A 12,866-nucleotide genomic window follows, 5' to 3' on the forward strand; every position below is an offset into this window, starting at 1 on the left:
GTTCTGCCACATTTTTTTTTTTTTTTTTTTTTTTTTTTTTTTGGTAGTGGGAATGGAACCAAATGTTGCTTTACCACTGACCTACATCCCAGGCCTTTTGATTTTTTATTTTGGGACAGGATCTCACTGAGTTGCTGAGACTAGCCTAGAGTTAGTGATCCTCCTGCCTCAGTCTCCCAAATTTCTGAGATTACAGGTGTGCACCTCTGCACCTGGCTATCAGTTCTGCTACTTTTGACAAAAATGTGTAGCTGTGTTATGTTATCACAATCCAGATACAGTTCCCTAACTAAAACAGTTCCCCCATTGTGCTGGGGCTGCAGCTTAGTGGTAGAAAGCTTGCCTGTCCTGCACAAGGCTCTGGGTTCAATGTGCCAGCACTGCAAAGAAACAATTCCCCTGGGATTCTCTGAAGTCCATCCCGTCTCTCTACCTCCAGCCCCTGGCGTCCAATGGTCCTTTTTCTGACTCTTTTCCCGAAGGCACATGAATGGAATCATGTAGTATGAAGTTTCTTGAATCTGGTTTCTTTCCTTTAGCATAAAGTATTTGATTTTCACCCATGTTATTATTTATATAAGAAGTTTGTTCATTTTATTGCTGAGAAGCATTTTTCAGTATAGTTGTACCCTGGTTTGCTTATTCATTTGACAGCTAGGGGACATGAAAATTTTTTCCAGATTGAGGTGATTATAAATAAAGCAACTATAAACATTTATTTTGAATAATAATTTTATTCCACAATTTGTGTGAAACAAATTTATTAAGAAACACCTTAGAAGAACAGGAGAAAGGACAGAGGGGCAGGGCAGGGGGAGTGTCCCAGGGGAGCCATCTCTGATGTCTTCTGCAGGTGGGGGCAGAGGAGACTCCTGATGTCCAGGTGGATGCACAAGTGCTCTGGGCTAGCACCCGTGCAGAGACACCTGAGGTGGTTGGCACATCTTGCTCCTGCAGCTGTTCAGAACAGAGCCATTAAGATCTTCTTTACCATTAAGATCTTCTTACCCTCAATACCCTTGAGGTCACAACATAAGAAAGATTTTCTTTCTTTCTTATAGTAGTTGTATAATTTTACATTTTCCGTCATGAATTAACTTACAGATAATTTTTGAGTAGGGTTTAGTGCACAAATCAAGGATTTTCAAGCTTATTGGATTTTTTTTATGTATGTAGATATTCAATTGTCCCCACACTCTTTTTTGGGAAAGACTGTCTTTTCTTCCTTGGATTATCTTTGCACCTCCAGCAAGAATCAGTGGACCACACACAGGTGGGTCTATTCCTGGGCTCTATGCTGCTCCACTGCTGTGCATGAGTGTCCTTTCCTCAGGACCATGAAGCAGCTTTCTAGAATCCAGAACCCAATACTATCAGTCTTTCCAGTTTGTCTTTCTCTTCCAAAATAGTTTGACTATTCTTGTTCTTTCATGTGTCTATAAAGTTATAAATGTAAACCAACTTGTTACTTACCACTATACAAATTTTTTATTTTCTGCAGGAAATTTGATTGGAATTTTGTTGAACCTATAAATCAATGTGCAGAGAATTGACAGACTTAACAATATCAAGCTTTTCAATCCATAAACCTCAAGTATATCATACTATTATTTATTTAGTTCTTCAAATTTTTTCCTCAATGTTTTTTCCATTATATGCAGATGTTGAACATATTTATTAAGATTTATGTGTAAGTATTTCATGGATTTTTTTAGTGTTATCATAAACAATACTGTTTTTCTTGGGGGGGGGCAGGAAGTGGGGATTGAACCCAGTGGTGTTCTAACACTGAGTTTAATCCCAGCCATTTTTACTGTTAATTGTGAGACAAGGTCTTGCTTAGTTGTCAAGGGTGGACTTGAACTTGCCATCCTCCCTCCTGAGTTGCTGGGATCACAGACATATACCACCATGCCTGTATTTAAAATGATACTCTACAAAAATACATTTAAGCTTTAATTTATTTTTATATATTGGTCTTGTAGCCTATGATCTTGCTAAACTTCTTTTTTACCTCACGTATGTTTTATAGGAGTTTTGTTTTGGAATTTTCTATAAAGACAACCATTTCATCTCCAAATAGGAATAGTATTTTTTTCTTCCCTTCTTTTTTAAATTTGTATGTCTTTTATTCCTTTTTCTTGCCCTGCTGTAGTATCTGGGATCCCCAGTACAACATGGAAGAGGAGAACAGACATCCTGCCCCTGCGTCTCATCTTAGGGGAAAAGCTTTCAGTCTTTTGCCATCAAAAGTAATGCCAGCTGTATGCATTTCTGTATGCAAATGCCCTTTATCTCACTGAGTCATTTCCTACAGCCTCTAGTTTGTGGAGAGTTTTTATCAGAAATCGACACGTGTCAGTCATGTTTTCATCATTGGAACAAAATTATGTAACATGAACAACTTAAGAGGAGGAGAGACCTGGGCTCATCAGCTCCGAGTTCTCAGTGGATGGTCTGCTGGCTCCATTGCTGTGGGTCTGTGAAGAGGCAGAGCATGATGGCAGAGAGGACATGGTGGGGCAGAATTGCTCAGCTCACTGAGGCGGGAAGCAAAGAGAGAGAGGGGAGGGGGTTAGGGACAAGGAACAGACACCATGGGCATGCCTCCAAGGACTCACCCCCTTTGCTCAGGGCCTACCTCTCACAGCCTGCACCTCTGAACATTGCTGCCCTGGGAACCAAGCCTTCCCCACAGGAGAGTTGGGGGCACAAGGTCTAGATGCAAACCTAAGAAACATCAGTGTTGTCAAAACATTCATTCTGCATCTATTGTGATGCTCTTATGTTTTTTCTTCATTCTGTTGATATGTAAATTACATTGCTTGATTTTTGCATGTTGAACCCAACTTTAATTCCTATAATAAATACCACTTGGACGGATGTGTTGACTTTTTTGTATGTTCCTGGATTGCATTTGTTAACATTTTGTTCAGAATGTTTACAACCATGTTTGCGAAGGATCTTAGCGTATGACTTTATTTTCTTGTGATGTCCTCGTGTGGGTATATGAGGACAGTGCTTGTTTCATACAATGAGCTGGGAAATTTTTTTCTCCTATTCTTTATTCTGAATGAAATTGTGTAAAATTCATATTATCTGATTCTTGCTTGTGGGTATAATTTGCCAGCAAAGCCATCTCATTCTATAAATTTATTTTTGTCTGTAAGTTGTGGTATTGGGGTTGAACCTGGGGTGCTCTATCACTGAGCTACACTCACAGTATTTTTCAGTTTTTATTTAGAGACAAGGTTTTGCTACATTGCCAAGGCTTTTCTTAAACTAAGCCTCAGCTTCCCCAGTCACTGGGATTTATGAAATGTACCCCCATGCCTGGCTTTTGTGTTTATTAGAAGTGTTTTAACTAGAAGTTTAATTGTTTGAGGAAAATATACAGAACTGTTCTTGTTATCTAATTTTTCCTGAATGTGCTTTGGCAGTTTGTCTCTTTCAGTGATTTGTTCATTTGTCTAACTTGCTGAATTTTTAGTCATAGGCAAGTTTCTATGTGTCCCTTATTAACCTTTATGGCCATTCTCTCATTCCTGATAGCTGTTTTTTGCTGTTCTGGGGATTGAACTCAGGGCCTTGAGCATGGTAGGCAAGCACTCTATCACTGAGCTACATCTCCAGCTAGGTCCTGATATTTGTAATTTGTGTTTTTCGTGTTTGTTTTCTTGGTCAATTTTTATTGATTTTTTTTCAATTAATAGGTTTTGGTTTTGTTGATTTTTTCTCTTTAATGCTCTTGTTCTGGGTTTCATTGATTTCTGCTTTTTTCCCTTTCTTATGTTGCTTTTGGTTTAATTTGTTTTTGTAGTGCTGGTCTACTGGCACTGAATTCTCTGTTTTTATTTATTTAAAGTCTTTTCCCCTACTTTTTTGTTCATTTGGTTTTTTAAATGAAATGTAGTGACATTTAGTACATTTGCAATGTTGTACAATTATCACCTCTGTCTAGTTCCAAGATATTTTCATCACTCCTACAAAAAAACTCATAACCATTAAGATGTCACCTTTCATTTCCTTTCCCTGTAACCCCTGGAAATCTCTAGTTCACCATCTGTCTCTTAGATTTACATCTTCAGGGTATTCCATATAAACAGTATTATAGATATCTAAAACCTTGTGTCTGGCTTCTTTAACAAAGCACAATGTTTTCAAAGTTCACTCATATTGCAGCAGGTGTCAGTACTTTATTGGTTTTTATGGTTAAGTAATATTCCATTGTACAGGTACACCACATTTTGTTTATCCATTTGTCAACAGTTTTCACCTCTTCCCTACTGTGTATAGTGCTTCTTATGGTTTAGATATAAGTTTTTCCCCAAAAAGCCTATGTGTTAGACAATGCAGAAATGTTCAGAGGTGAAATGATTAGAATATGAGAGTTCTACCCTAATTGGTAGATCAATCCATTTTATGGATTAATAATTTAAATGGATGACTGGATAGTAACTGTAGGCAGATGGGGCATGGCTGGAGGAGGTCACCTGGGGCATGCCCTTAAGAGTTGTAGTTGTCCCCAGCTCATTGCTTTCTCTCCCTCTGCTTCCTGGTTTCCAGAAGCTGAGAAGGTTCCTTCCACCACACCATTCTGCCATGATGTTCTGACTCATCTTGGGCCCAAAGCAATGGAATTGGCCAACAATGGACTGAGACCACTGAAACTGTGAGTCCCAAATAAACATTTTCTCCTCTAAGTTGTTCTTGTGAGATGTTCTGTTTACAGCAATGAAAACCTGAGTAGCACAATGCTGCATTGAACATTCAAATCTGCAAACATTTGTTTGAGTCCCTTATGGTTACACTTAAGAACAGAACTGCTGTGTCATATGGTAAATCTATGTTTAACCTTTTGACAAACCATCCAACCAATTACCACAACAGCTGCACCATTTGACATTTCTACCAGCAATGCACAGTGTTCCAGCTTTTTTTTTCATATCTTCACCAATACTTGTTATTTTCTGATTTTTTAAAATTATGGCCAACCTAGTAAATGTGATGCTATCTCTCATTGTGTTTTGGTTTGCAATTCCCTAGTGACTAATAATGTTTAGTATCTTTCCATGTAATGTTGATCATTTCTATGTCTTCTCTGGAGAAATGTCGATTCAAATTTTTGTCCATTTTTAAATTAAATTGTTTGACTTTTTGTTCTTGAATTGTAAAAGATGCTATCAGTTACATTCCATGCAACATCTATATAAAGAGATATATAATATAGAAGTATGTAGAGATATAAATAGATACAGATATAGATACACATATTCTGGATACTTAGCCTTTATTAGATATATGATTTCCAAATATTTTCTTCTGTCTTGTTATCTTTTCATTCTGTCAACAGTGTTATTTGATATATATTCAACTTTGATAAAGTCTAATTTATCTATTTTTTCTTTTCTTAGCTCCATGTTTGGTGATACAGCTAAGAAATCATCTACTAGTTCAAGGTCTTGAATACGATCTATGATTTATTCTAAGAGTTTTAGAGTTTTATCTGTTATATTCATCCCTTTGTTTCTTTTTCAGTTAATTTTTCTATATGGTGCAAAGTAATGGTTGAATTTCATTTTTATTGTAATTTTTTGCATTTAAATGCACAGTATACTTAGTACCATTTATTGAAAGAAACATTCTTTTAGCATTAAATGACCTTGCCACCCTTGTTGAGAATCAATTGACCATAGTTGCGAGGTTTGTTTTGTTTTTTATTCTCAATTTGATTCCAATGATCTTTATAATTGATTTTAGTTCAGTCTGGACAGTTTTGATTTCTGTGGTTTTGTAGTAAATTTGAAATTGGTAAATGGGACTCTTCTAATTTCGTTCTTATTTTTGAGGATTATTTTGATATTCAGCCTCCCTTGAAATTCCATATGAATTTGAAAATTAGCTTTTCTATTGTAGCAAAAAATGACTGATGTGATTTTGACGGGTATTTCCTTGAATCTGTGAACTCACAGAATCACATCTTGATGGTCAAAGAACTCTGCAGCTTTCCAGTCCTGACAGATTTCCAATCAAAGTTTCCTTGGTCATTCTTGCATTTTCACAATGCATTTTGAAAATTGTAATAAATGACAGCAGATGTAACTGAGAAGCGTCATGTTACCTCCCCCTCCCACCCCATTGGAGACCACTTGTGAGATAACAAGGAGCTGATTTCCTTCTGGTCACAGAAGAAAGTCCCTCTGTCCAACTGTGTATATTTGAAGCTCTGATTGCAAGTTGAGCTGCAAAAAAAGAAAAAAATATATATCACCCTTGGTAGCTGCTTTGATGAGATTTGGGAATTTCCTCGGGATTGTGCAATCAAATAAAAATACAGAAGTATGTTGCATACATAGACCTCTTCACATTTGCAATGATCACCCATTTCAAAAGTTTTGTTTTTTGTTTTTCTTTCTTTGGGGGGTACTGGGGATTGAGCCCAAGGGCACTTTGCCACCAAGCTTCATCTCCAGCCCTATTTTGTTTGGAGACTTTTTGCTAAATTGTTGAAGGTCTCATCAAGTTGTAGAGACTGGCCTTGAACTCCTGATCCTCCTTCTTCAGCCTCCAGAGTAGCTGGGATTACAGGTGTGCTCCACTGTTCCTGGCACTCATTTCAAAAGTTTTGTTTTTATCAATATCTTCACTTACCTCCAGTTGACTTTAAGTAAATGCATTAAATTTGAGTGTAACCAGTAAACTGATAATAATAAACAGTCTCCTTTGAGCTTTATGTATATCTGGCTGAAAAATAAGCTTTAGTGTGAAAACATAGCAGTTGTGCGCTTGTCAAGTAAACATGACAGTGTTTAACTAAACCATCCTGACAGAGGTGGGGTCTCATTAGTCCTTGTGACAGTCCTTTGAGGCGGGTGTTGTTTCACAGATGGGGAAGGGGAGGCCCAAGGAGTACCTTGCCTGCAGTCGGAGGCAGGAAGAGTACCCAGGTGTGTGAGGCGCTAACTCTCAGCTGTCATGCCCACAACCTTTCCCACATTCAACTTGTTTATTGGCCCCGTGACCCTCATGGGAAGCCTGAGGTCCCCTGGGGCCTGTGCCCACGCACCCTCCCCTGCAGGCCCCATCTACATCATCACCGAGTACTGCACCTATGGCGACCTGGTGGACAACCTGCATCCAATGCACAGCTTCCTGCAGCACCCCTATATCATCCCCCTGCCTGACCCCAAACCAGAGGCTGCTGATGAGGGTCTGCTGGAGGGTTCCCCCAGCCTCGCCAGGTAGCCACCCTGGCTGGGACCTGGGGCTACAGGGTGCACAGAGTGTGGGTGTGTCTGTCTCAGGCTTGACCCAGCAGCCAGTTCCCTGGGGTGAGGACTTATTCCTACAGGTGAACAGAGGGCAGAACAGGGCTCTCTTGACCTCTGAGCCCTCAGGGGGGAGGGGCAGGCTGCACAGAAAAAGGATGGGCGGGGCTATCTGAAAGGGAGCGCCTTCCTTGAGGGGAATCCCACAGTTGCCCTCTCTAGGCCCTGTCCTAGCCCCATGGGGAAGGAGGGAACCTACTGAGTGATCCCAGCATGCTGAGGAGTGACCCCCTGTGGGGTCCCAGCCAGCCTTAGGCTGTGCTCCATGCTTAGCCCTGTGTCCAGGGGTCCTGCAGCCTGGTTGTAGGAGGCAGAGGTGCCCCAAGGTCAACCCAGAATGCAGACTGGGAGGGAGACTCATGGCGCTCTTCTGTCTTGGGGTGGGGTTTCAGTCCAGGGAGGGCTTTGGAGGGAGGTCCCCTGGAGTCTGGACTTGATGTTCCAGAGCACCTGCCTCCACTAGAGAGAGGGCTCCCTGGAGGCCAGAGCCACCCACCCCAAACAAGATCCAGCCCCAGGGGAGGTGGCAGGAGTCCTAGGCTGGGCTCTAGCTCCAGCTCTGCCACCATGAGCCCTGGGCAGGCTTTGTCCCTGTGACCCTCAGTTTCTCCACATGTGCTGACAGTGCACAGGCCCCTGGGGACCCTGAAGGCCCTTTTCCTTCTGCCAATGAGACTAACATTCCAAGACCTGGGTCGACAGGACAGGATTCAGTCCAGAGTTCCAACAGCTTGAGGTGTGAATGCTGGCTGTTTTATGCCCTTGGACAGGTGCTACACCTCTCTGAACCTCAGTTTCCTCTTCTATTAAATAAAAACAGTAAAAGTCCTTATCTTAGGGTCTTGCCATGAGGATTAAGTGAGATAATGTCTCAGAGTACAGAGGATGGAGATGCTGGGGAATGGGAATTGAAGTGTGGGGCCAGCTGGGCCTGCTCCAGCGTCCCAGCCCCTGCACACGCCCACGGTGTGAGGTAGGGCAATGACAGGAGCTCTCTGAGCTGCACTTGTCTCCAGGCTCAGGCCTTATGGGGTCTTTACAGGATTCAACGAGCAGAAGTGTGCAAAGCTGGGTTCACAGAAATCCCTCAGCGCCATTACTGTCCTGCTGTGGCCCAGCCCTCACCCACTTGCCTTCTTCCTCCAGCTCCACCCTGAATGAAGCCAACACCTCCTCTACCATCTCCTGTGACAGTCCTCTCGACCCCCAGGAAGAACCAGAGCCAGAACCCCTGCCCCAGCCCCAGGGGAACTCCCAGATGGAGCTGGAGCCACCAATGGATGCAGGCTGCCCTGGGCCTCGGGCTGAAGCAGAGGACAGCTTTCTGTAGGGGCTGGCCCCCACTGTGCCACCAGAAGCTCCCCTTCTGCCACCAGGCCACAGCCCCCAGGCCTGGCATCCTGTGAGCCATGCTGCTCCTGCCAGCTGTCCCATGTGGAAGGCTTCTGTCCCTGCCACACTGCTCCCCAGGCCCTGGGGCTGGCTCAGGAGGCCAGAGAACTGCAGGACCATGCCCAGCCTCTGCCTCAGGGAGGCCATGTGACTGAGCCAGGGTCCCTCCCAGGGGACCCAGTTTCCCAATGCACAAGATGAGACATTGAACTTGGTAGTTCACAGTCTACCTGGGAGTCTCCCTGGCTGACAAGGCTGGAATCTGGGGGAGCTTCCTGGGGGAGTGAGGGGGTCAGTAACCTCTCTCTGTTCAGCCAACTGCCCCTCAGGTTGTCGCAGGCCTGTCCCCATACTTCCATCTGCCCATGAGCTGGGGAAGAAACCCCAGCACCCTGGCTTCTGGCTGAGCTGGGCCTGCCCTGGCCAGTGTTGCTTCGCTCTGAAGCCATGTCCCCTGACACTAGGATCTGCTTTCCCAGGCCCTAGCAGGTCTGGGGCCAGCCATGCTTAATTAATGCTGTAATTATTGCTGGGACTGAACCAAGTACAGCACTCCCCAGCCTGCAGACCCTGCCCAGGACACTCAGGGCACACTGGCTCTGGGCAGTGCCCATGTCTTCCAGGCCCCTTGTGTTCTGAGGCTTTTTCTCATCGTCCCTGGTTTACAGGCCCAACGGATCCTGCATCTGAAACAAATGTGTTGATGTGCCAGCATTATGTCCACATGTGTACACCAGCAGGTGGCCCTGACTCTGCATTGGACCTGCTGTGACCTTGGAGGAATATCTCGCCCTCTCTGGGCCCATTTTCCCCTTTGAAGAGTGAGCAAGTTGGACTCATTCACTCTGAGTGCCCTGTCAACACTAATATTCTGGAATATTCCTGGGGTTTGCATGCTTGTCCAGAGGAGGCAAGGTCAAGTATCCTAAACCACGTTCTTGAGGGGCTGTTGGTTTTGGGGAGATTCCAGATGACACATGACACCCGGGCATTCAGGAACGTGACCCTTTCTCTACCCCAAATGCAGCTGTGATGACCTTGGCTTGGAGTGACAGTCACTGCCAAGGAAAGCCCCCAGCAGCTGCTCCAGGGACACAGGAGGACCACGAGACCCCCTTGAGCACCCACGATGAACTCTGGAGGTATCTGGGCCAGGGGGCAGGGAGGGAGGTCATTACCTCATGCAGCCCAACACTGCCCCCAAGGTATGTGCCACAGACAGAATGGACAGTAAGGAAGATTGTGTCCCATGCAGAACAATAGCCTTAGGTCAGCACCCAGGAAAGGGGCCCAAGAGGAGGGCACAAGAGGGGGTTGCTTCCTTAACTGCCACCTGCCCCATCCTGGAGGCAGTACCTGGTGGAGTAGGGTCTTGTCACTGCCCAGGTCTGTTAGTGACACCTCACTGCCCTCAAACCAGTGGGCATTGGTGGTGCCAGGTCAGTGAGGGATTTGGCCTCTACCCTCAGGAGGGGGAGCGATGGCAAGGGGTTGAGGCAAGTTCAGCCCTCCTGGGCACAGTGCCTATGCTGGTGGTGTCTCCCCAGCCCAGGCCTCCAGAGCCTCCCCAGGGAAAGGAATCCATTCTTACTGTGTTACCAAAGGTATAATCACCTACATTTACAAGTAGTTTTAGGACTCACATTAACTCACATTTATACATCAAAAGCACTATTTTGTATGCAGTTCAGTTTTCCTATCTGTATTTTTCTCTTTTTTAAAAATTTTTTATTTGTTTTAATTAGTTATAGATGACAGTAGGATGCATTTATGCACTTTGATATACATAGATGGGGTATAATTTCTCATTTTTCTGAGTGTACATGTTGTAGAATCACATTGGTCATGCAGTCATATATACACATACAGTAATAATGTCTGTTTCGTTCTACTATCCTTCCAACTCCCACATCCCAACCTCTCCCCTCCCTTCACTTTCCTCTACCTAATCTAAGGTGACTCTATTCTTCTCTAGTGCCCCCCTCTATTGTGAATTAGCATCCACATATTAGAGAAAACATTTGGCCTTTGGTTTGGGGGGATTGGCTTATTTCACTAAGCATGATATTTTTCATCTCCATTCATTTCCTGGCAAATGCCATAATTTTATTCTTCTTTTAAGCTTAGTAATATTCCATTGAATATATATACCACATTTTCTTTATCCATTTATCCATCTACCTAGGTTGGTTCCATAGTTTAGCTATTGTGAATTGAGCTGCTATAAACATTGATGTGGCTGCATCACTGTAGTAAGCTGATTTTCAGTCCTTTGGGTATAGCAAGAAATGGAATAACTGGATCAAATGGTAGTTCCATTCCATATTTTCTGAGGAATCTCCATACTGCTTTCCATAGTGGTTGTACCAATTTGCAGTCCCACCAGAGTGTATGAATGTGCCTTTTCCGCCGCATCCTCGCCAACATTTGTTGCCTGTATTCTTGATGATTGCTATTCTGACTGGAGCGAGATGAAATCTTAGCGTAGTTTTGTGTATTTTTTTAAGGGAGATATTTTCATATTAAACTTGGTGCTTGCTCTCGTAGACGCTGTGGTCTTTCTTGGGTGTGGACCCTGTTCCTGGGGTGCTGGGTATGGATTGAGGGCAGTCAGAGCTCATCCCCTGACAGATTCCTTCAGCTCTGTTCTCTTTTCCCTCTTCTAAAAAAGGGATTTTCATTTCTCCCACCCCTTGCTAGTGGCTAGGTTTTCTTGACCTTGGCCTTGGATTCCCAGGTGTGAAGTGAGGAAGCTTCTCATTTCTGTTGTGCCTGAGCAGTTCTGGGTAGGAGAACTTTGAGCCTACAGGCCTGCTCAGAGGCTCTAGCCCTGGGAGCCCAAACCCTTCCTGCCCCCCTCTTTCCCCACCATGTGCTCTGGCTTTGGCTACTAAGCTGGGGCACCCTCCTGCACGCCCTCCTCTCTGCCTGTGGGCCAGACGAGTCTGCTGTGGCTGGGGAGATGCATCGCCAGAGCCCGGATTCCAGGTCAGGGTGAGTCATGGTTGGGACCAGACAGGAGCAAAAGAGACAGAGCACACAAGGGCCCCAGACAGCAGTGGGAAGAAGGTAGGGGAGAGAGGAAGGAAGGGAAGGCCAGGGGACATCATGGAGCACCAGATTGTGGCTCTGAGGCAGAGTCTAGCCAGGTGGGACAGTGGAGAGCAGACCACAGGCCTCACTGTCTCAGCAGCTCAGTGGCTATGGGGCTAGCACAAGGTGGGAGTCCTGGTCCCTCTGGCCATCTCAGTATCGGCCATCAGCTCCTCTTGGAGCCTGGGCCTGTTAGCCACTGGCTGTACACTACCAGGGGCAATATATCACTGAAGCAGGGGACAGATGCAAGGGTGCCAAGCCAGGGCAGGGGTCCCTGGCCCTCTACCTGGCCTATTTGGGAGGATTCATTGAGGTAGACCCAGGTTTCAGCCTGAGGCCGATCATTTGCCTGCTGTGTGTCTTCAAGCCATCACTGAGCGGAGAGATGGGGATCTCTGCTTGGACCTGGGGGAAGGGTGCCTTGCTTTGGAGCTGCAGGTCTCCCTGGACTGTCTCCAGTAGTCTGTGGCTGTGGCAAGTGGGCAGAGGACAGGACTGTGGCCAGCTCTGACTCACGGCCCTGCAGCCAACTCAGGGGCAGCTGAGTCGTGTCAGGGAAACCTGACCAGCGAGGGCCTGGACATACCAAGCCCCCACCCCTGGGGTCCTGCTCTACAGCACACCCAGAACTCATGATCCCTCCTCCTGGCTGTGGCAGTAGTTGACTAAAGCAAAACTTGGATCTGCCTTGGAAAGAGGATAAACAACCCACATTCCAGAAGGGATTGTCTCTGCTCATGGGAAAGCCTGTTTGCAGGTCAGGAGACTCCAGGCCCCATCCCTCCTGGGACCTTGGGAGGGTCACACCACATCAGAGCCCAGGTCCCTTGTGGCTAATGGAAAAAAACAAGGCCACAGAGAGGAGGCAGATAAAAGTCTGGCTGCCAATAGCCAGTAGGTGGTGCTCTGGGGCTGTCTGGTGCTTCATTCATTTTTCTTATTTCTCCCTCATCAATCCTAGGAACCTAGTACAGGTACAGATGAGAGAGGAGATTGCAAAACGACTTGCCCAGGATCATTTGGACAGTGTGTCTGGGTAGGGAGGGAGCC

The sequence above is a fragment of the Callospermophilus lateralis genome, chromosome 5 (assembly GCF_048772815.1).
Source record: "Callospermophilus lateralis isolate mCalLat2 chromosome 5, mCalLat2.hap1, whole genome shotgun sequence".
Taxonomy (NCBI): domain Eukaryota; kingdom Metazoa; phylum Chordata; class Mammalia; order Rodentia; family Sciuridae; genus Callospermophilus; species Callospermophilus lateralis.